The following is an 8,518-nucleotide window of genomic DNA, read 5'->3' on the forward strand; positions in this document are numbered from 1 at the left end:
AGTAATTTCTTCGAAAATAGAGAGATCTATTTTAGATAATACGTTACTGATGGAATCGTTTCTGAATCTTGATCTTAGGCTTAACGATAAACAAGCTCTAGCATTACCTATATCCTCAGCAACTCTTTCCGTAATTCCGGGGAAAGTGTAATTCAAGTCATCACTTACTTTGAGTACTATTTCTGGATATATCTCTCTAATCAGATCATAAAAGTATCTCCACCAGTTAGGGGTGAAAAACCGAGGTATATATTCTCCGAATGGGCTCCATTTCTCGCAGATATTGTCTCTCCAAAAGATCCAAGAGATCTTATATTTGTTTAAATCCTTTGATAACTCATCGAAATTAATGAGATGAGATGGAAGAATAGGTTCTTTTTAGACACGTGTATCTGCAAGCCTCGTATTTTCGTACAGAACCTTCTCTCCAGTTAATCCTGTTGGAGATCTTGATGCTACACTGCTGCATAATGAGAATTTCTTTGACCAATAAAGCGTCTCAGATTCTTCTGATTCCCAAAAATAACCAATGTGTGAATCATTTTGATAGAATTGATTCCCAATAGAATCATTCCTCGAGTTTGATCTCTTCTCAATGGATCCCTCCGAATCGACTTGATCCACTCCCGAATTTTTGAGACGGGGTCGAGATCGCCAATCAGCCGATAGCTTAGAGTTTATCAATGTTCTTTCCAAGTAATTTCCATCGCTACCACATGAAGATAGAGACGAATCTCCCGTTTCGCGAGGAGATAAGTTCAACCCCGTCAGTAGTCCTCTTAGATCCGAAATAGAGTCAAGAAATCTATCTGAATGAGTTAGTGGTGGTATCGCAGATTCATCCAGATCAGATGGAGTCGATTCGGTTGTTGCGAGTATATGATCAATAGTTTCCCTTTCCGTTCGTTGCGAGGAATTGGGTAACAACGAATCAGACACTTGGGATTGAATAGATGAAGTGATATTTTTTGTATCTAAGGATCCTATTTCAAGAGATGGGATGACTTCATCACCGGAGCCCGTATACGAATTCTCTAAGATGTCAGAGTAACTACTGCTGTATCCTCCAACCAACGAATCCCTTCTTCTGATTATTGAGATAAAATCCCTTCCGGCACAGTTCAATACGGGTAAATGCGAGTAATCTATAAAGTTTGGTGTATCTACTTCATCGGAAATGGATCCCGAAATACTCCCAATATTCCTATTCGAACCTTTCCCATAATTCAAATTATCCAGAAACAGATCCCAATCCTGCCTTCCCGTAGCGGAATAAGCACCATTCGGGAGTTTTGTTCCAATACATTCGATACAGGATGATTCAACAAGAAATGGATTAACTGCGGGTTTTAGGAAGATTGAGGAGCCTACCGATTCTTCATCCATTAACAATCCGGACTCGATGAAGAAACTATCTTTTCTACCGAAGATTCTCTTGAGAAAGGATATCTTCTCATCGAGGTTGAGTGAACTCAGAAGGAAATCAAGCAGTGGATAATCTATATTGTTCAATTTATAGACAAGATAATCAATCCCATCTGTCGAAGCTTCTTCACTAATATACTTGGGAATAATGATTCGGTAAATAGATGATATATTGGTAAATTCCTTGGGATACTTGTTGTTCCTCCCAGCCGTACTACGAATAGTGATACCAATATTATTTAGTGCTAATATCGACAGATCATAGATTGATCTACCTAAGTCGGATCTTATTTCTGCGAATACTCTCTTGGAAGGGGAAAAAGACAAGTCTCTGATTGTATCAAGCCACCTGTGCACATTTGACCGAACATCTGGATATTCATCAATTGGGGAAATAATACATTCATGCAACAAACGCTCTATGTTACCCCTCCATTCCAATAATCTCTATTCAATTGCAATTCTTGTTACACCAGTAGATCCCTCGCCCCCCTCCCGGCTACCCAATTGATAGTTGATTCTGGATAGATATTCACTAGCTAATGTACAGAAATAGTCACGCGAAAAGAGCGTGTATACTGAGTAGAGAGATATTAACCTATTTCGTTCATATACCCTAACTAGAGAGTATGTTGAAGATATGTTACCTCCCTCTCCCGATTCATCTGAAAAAGTAGGATTTTCACTTCCATCAGTTCTTTCTACAGGTACATCGAAAAGGATCTCTAAACGGTTTGAAATAATCTTATCAAGATCGAAGTATGCGCCATTTTGCATCTCTGATTCCTCGTCAAGTATTCCACCAAATGATAGATCTCCTCTCGATAGAAAGGCTTTCCTAGGTTCCTCGCTACTACTACCAATTCTTACCTTACTGGAAATCAAATTCGATTTTTTAACTCTTAAAAGAAATCCAGTCAGTCGGTTTCTTGATTCATTTATTAGTTGTGAATAGGCGTGTAGAATAGAAAATTCCCCCTCATTTCCGTGGGAATCTAACCCCAATAATTGGAAGAACCACTTACGATTCTAGGAAGAATCAATACATTTATTGGAATCATTTTCTGCTATTCCCGCTACAGAAGGGGAGAAAGGATCTCCCAACAATAAAGGAGAGTCGAGTGTAAAATGCCGACAATCTCTCTCTACTTTCCATAAATGAGATATTCTTCCGATACCGAAAGACACGGAATTCTTATATCATTCTTCTGCCAAATATGTCTTAATAGGAGTTCCATCGGCGGTGGGACCCATACCTAGTTCATGTATAGATGATTCTGTTGAAAAGCCGTGACTCACCGCCTCTGGAGAATCATCAGTGGATATTGCTCTTTCCTCCGGAGAGTAACTGCCTACAAAGCCATTTCCAGATCTTTTCATTGAATCATATTCTGGATTTCTCTCCTCACTTCAACTAGATAAACAAGTATCTTCGATAGGTATCTCCTTCCCAACCTTCTGATTTCTGGAATCAGACTCATCCCTTGAGTTGCTATGAAAAGCCTCCAATTCTCTAGATGTCTCTATTTGTGAGGAGACATACTTCGAGAAACCACAGGAAATTTCTAGTAATATACTTGGTACCTCAGTGAGTAATTGATTATCCGATAGATAATCAAGTTCGATAAATCTCTTTTCTAAGAGAGATCTCGTTAGATTCAATTCGCGCTCATCCTTATTCCATGGAGAAGGACTTTGGTGACAGGAATGCCACATATAAAAATCGGCGTAATCCCGGAATAGTGTCCAACTCCCCTCGTCAATGGAATTTAACCAATCTCTTATATCGCTATAGGATAGGGATACACCATCACGAGATGACATTGTATTCTTATGGGGTGGAAATAGAGACAAATTGGAGAGACCCTTCCGCTCGGAATAGAACGGTGATTCATCTCCCTGCCGATCTACTGAATCCCTGGATTCGAGTAACATTTTGTCCCAAAAGTCCGATATTACGGGAATGAAGGAATCGCTTCTTAATGTTGCTGTTTGTAGCCAATTAACCCTTTGCTTGTCATGGATTTTCCGGAGAAGTAACGAATCAGAATCATTTTAGTAACAGTCATCCTTACGAAGTATCACATTTATATAGAATTCAAAAAACTCATTTGAATCTTCTAGATTCTTATCCCCCAGTGATTTTTCAATCCTCTCAGTCACATCTCTGGATATATTCTTGATGGGGAGTGGATCCCTCATCAGCCGGACCCTCCATCCATCTGAAACCGAAGGATCCATCGCACTATATATGGGAACTTGCGGTTCTTCCCTCGTCGAAGTTGTGGAAATATTTCCGTTTGAATCCGAATAGTAAGAATTACGTGTCTTTCCCTTTCTATCCTTTTCAGCAGGTGAGCATCTTATTGATAGAGAAAGAGGATAGAAGGATTCAACAGAATTTGTTGCTGGTTTTTTTACTACTCCACCAGTTCTATTAATTAGTTTCGCTAGATCTATAGAACCTCCTTCGATCAAATTTCTCTCACCTGAACGATGCATAGGAATTGGTATTGTTAGTAACATCAGGATTCCCGGAGTCACGCTATTACCCCGCTTCATTGAATCGCGCAGATTCCGTAAAAAGATTGAACTCAGAATTCATAAGTCAAATAATTTGATGGAGGGTTCATAACTGGAGAATAGACCAATTAGAAATTCCCCTAGATCTTGATTTTTCAATGATTCAAATGAGTAGTGGAATCCATCGGTTTCTGCTAACTTCGGAACTTCAGAGAATAAATCTGGACTTCTTACTTTTTCTTCTCCCACTTCTCTTACCTCATGATCTCTCTTCACTTTATCTATATGTGGTAGATACTACCCACCTCTCACATTCCATTATATAGATAATATCGAAAGATTCAAGGCCCAATGGAGTGAGTACTTTCGATGTGGTGATTTGTGGGTGTATTCGTACCTACCTGAAGCTGTCTCGGGAATCTCGAATTGTTGAAGAAACCTATCTATGTCTTATCTATCTCCTCATCAACTTATTTTATTCCGAGTGATAAAGACGAGTTCTCCAACCTGATGGGCGAACGACGGGGATTGAACCCGCGCGTGATGGATCCACAATCCATTGCCTTGATCCACTTGGCTACGTCCGCCCCCTACTTTCCCTATTCAGCTTTCTTAACTGGGAGAGAACAAGATCTACTAGGGTCATTCATTCGATGCGCGTACGTATTATTCGTCTATATATTAATACAAGAAAAAATATGTTAGGTGAAAAATGTATTCTCAATCTATTCCAGTGGGTACGGGACTACAAGCGTTCCGCTAATCAGAAGAGAATATCTTTGATTCCCATTCTCTGTAATCCTAGAAGGGTGTTTCAAAGATTCCCCAGAATCCAAGATTGGAAACTGATAATTGTAAGATTATGGCGAGATATTACTATTATTTCTATTCATTCCATCGGACGAATCTCCATTAAATACCAAACCTTATGCGAGGTTTGGTATTTAGTGATGCTGCACGACCAGACAGGTATTATCCGTTTACAGAAGGAGCTTCAACAGAAGCTAAGTCTAGAGGGAAATTATGAGCGTTACGTTCATGCATAACTTCCATACCTAGGTTAGCACGGTTGATGATATCAGCCCAGGTGTTAATAACACGACCTTGGCTATCAACCACGGATTGGTTGAAGTTAAAACCATTCAAGTTGAATGCCATGGTGCTGATACCCAAGGCAGTAAACCAGATGCCTACTACGGGCCAAGCGGCTAAGAAGAAGTGCAGAGAGCGAGAATTGTTAAAGCTGGCATATTGGAAGATCAAACGGCCAAAATAACCGTGAGCAGCTACGATGTTGTAGGTCTCTTCCTCTTGACCGAACTTGTAACCTGCATTAGCAGACTCATTCTCAGTAGTTTCTCTGATCAAACTAGAAGTTACCAAAGAACCATGCATAGCACTGAATAGAGAGCCGCCGAATACGCCAGCTACACCCAACATGTGGAAGGGATGCATAAGGATGTTGTGCTCAGCCTGGAAAACGATCATGAAGTTGAAAGTACCAGAAATTCCTAGGGGCATACCGTCAGAGAAACTTCCTTGACCGATTGGGTAGATCAGGAACACAGCGGTAGCAGCTGCAACGGGAGCTGAGTACGCAACAGCAATCCAAGGACGCATGCCTAAACGGAAACTAAGTTCCCACTCACGACCCATGTAGCAAGCTACACCAAGTAGGAAGTGAAGAACGATCAGTTCGTAAGGACCACCATTGTATAGCCATTCATCAACGGAAGCTGCTTCCCAGATTGGGTAGAAGTGTAAACCGATAGCTGCAGAAGTAGGAATGATAGCACCGGAGATAATGTTGTTTCCGTATAGCAAAGAACCGGAGACAGGCTCACGAATACCATCGATATCTACAGGGGGAGCTGCGATGAAAGCAATGATGAATACAGAGGTTGCGGTTAATAAGGTGGGAATCATTAAGACACCGAACCATCCGATGTAAAGACGGTTTTCAGTGCTGGTGATCCAGTCGCAGAAGCGACCCCATAGGCTTGCGCTTTCGCGTCTTTCTAAAGTTGCGGTCGTGGTAATTTTTGGTTTTCGAAACGATTGGTGATTACCCAAGCTGATGAGCCTGTTGATCCATAGTATATCACAGAATCCCACCTGTGTCAACTAATCTAATATTGATTGAATATCCGAAGAAACGGGAAGACTTCCCTTTGTTTTCGCACGATACTTCTTCAAACCTTGACTCTCTTTTCAGACGCATTTCCCTTTTATTATCATAAACCACGGGAAAGTCAACGTTAGTTCGGCTCCTCGAGTACATCATGGGAGATGCCAGCTTTGCCTTAGATGTACTACGACTCAATCATCGATTCGAGGTGAGGGACATACAGGATAAATATCTGCTGGCGTTGCCTGACATCCCCCCCCCCCCCCGAGGTGAGTAGTCCGCCCCAGGCGGAGATAGTTGAGAATGGTGGGAGTCGCGGGGATGCGGGCAGTGCCAATCATGTCGATCATGTCGATTGTGTCGATTGTGTCGATCATTCTAGTCATGTCGATCATGTCGATCATGTTGATTGCGTCGATTGCGTCGATCACTTTGGTCATGTCGATCATGTTGATCATGTCGATGATGTTATGGACTTTACGATTCGACACTAGTCTTTCTCTTTTTCATGAGGTACTATACCAGTGACAAAATTTCCCCTATGACTTGGATATTCTTTCTCCCATTATTTAATTTCTGCTTATCCATATGCTTCTGGCGTATCTTGATTCCTAATACCCTGCGCTCCGGAGTAGAAGGTTTCAATCCACCAATAAGAGGTTGTGGATTGAAACGAACCCGGAACTAACGGAAATGGGCAAAAGCCTTATTAGCTTCTGCCACCTTGTGAGTCTCCTCCTTCTTCCGTACAGCACTACCAGAATTTCTGGCAGCATCCATTAATTCATCACTTGATCTTAAAGCCATACTTCGACCTGAACGTTTTCGACACGCGATCAATAACCATCGGATAGCCAAAGCTCTTCCTTCTGCAGGTACTACTTCAACGGGGACTCGATAAGTCGATCCACCTACACGTTTGGATTCTGTTACTATATCGGGAGTTACCCTACGTATTGCTTGTCGCGGGACAGACAGTGGATTCTTATTCGTCTTTTCCTTAATCCGCTTCATAGCCTGATAGAGAATCTGATAAGCCAATGATTTCTTGCCATCTTTAAGAATACGATCAACCAACATGTTTACTAATCGATTACGATAAATCGGATCCGATTCTATATTTTTCTTTTTGTTCGCTACATTGCTCCGGTGTAACATGAGTTTACAGATATGTCGGATTCCGATTCTATCTCGACTGTATCTTAGAATCTTATTTGGGCTTTTTCACTCCATATTGTAGGGTGGATCCGCCGGTTAGTCGAGGATCTCCCCCCAAACTGCACGTGCGACTTTCATCGAATGCAGCTTTCCATATGATTGAATAGAAAGTCTTGAAGTAAGTTCGGGTTACTTCAATGAATCATATTTACTCATTAGGCATTGAGTATCCGTTTCCTCTTCATCATCCCACGAATAGGAGAAGGGAAATCCCGTATTTCATTTATCTCACCAAGAATGTCCGTGGGTTTATTGATCCAATTACCAAATGTTCACAAAACCTCCACTGAATCTCCATAATCGTAGTCCGAACTCGTTCTGAGAGAGAGAAGACATTCGAAGATTTTCCAAATAAATGGGAGTCCGGGTAAGACTCAACTTACTGGAATGCAATACCCTGGACACCGAGTTGTTTCACACGAATAAGATAATAATCAATCTCCGTAATAGCAGGCTTCGGTCCCCTGGCAACATTCCCACTATCGGGTCGGCTATGCATTTGACATATCAGAACAACCGATACGGAATCATTGCGATGATACAAGTTACGACAATGTTCTGCAACGCACTGGAACGCCCCTTCTTACGATCCTTTACTCCTACAGCATCTAAAGTTCCTCTAACGATATGATATCTTACACCAGGTAGGTCCTTCACCCTCCCGCCTCTCACAAGGACCACGGAATGTTCTTGCAAATTATGGCCAATACCTGGTATGTAAGCCGTTATCTCGAACTTGGAGGTTAATCGAACTCTGGCGACTTTCCGTAGGGCAGAGTTAGGTTTTTTTGGTGTAGTTGTGGAATAGTTGACAGATGAGTCAGTTTCAGTGTCACTCTACAGAACCGTACGTGAGATTCTCACCTCATACGGCTCCTCGTCATTCAATTAATACTAAGAATAGAAGTACGAAATACCTTTCGGTTGTTACCCGATACAAGAGGATTCACAAAATAATTTTGATATTCCATTCTTTCATTTTCAACTCCCTCCTGTGTGTTTGCCTCTACCTCCTCCCTATCCCCCAAATCGATTCGCTAGTCTACTTACTTCAGTGTCATTAATATTCTTAAGAAGTAGTAAGGAGAAGGAGATTCTGTTCCTACTTCAACTTCCCCAGAAGTAAATAGGTATTCACCGTAGTATCTATTTCCTGCTTCGATACTACCGATATAGACTTGGGAGAATTATTCTCTGATGTGGAAGAAATAGAATCTACAAGTG

The sequence above is a fragment of the Dipteris shenzhenensis genome, unplaced genomic scaffold (genome assembly GCF_047967505.1).
Source record: "Dipteris shenzhenensis isolate YYH24624 ecotype China unplaced genomic scaffold, Dip_SZ_1.0 scaf0330, whole genome shotgun sequence".
NCBI lineage: Eukaryota > Viridiplantae > Streptophyta > Polypodiopsida > Gleicheniales > Dipteridaceae > Dipteris > Dipteris shenzhenensis.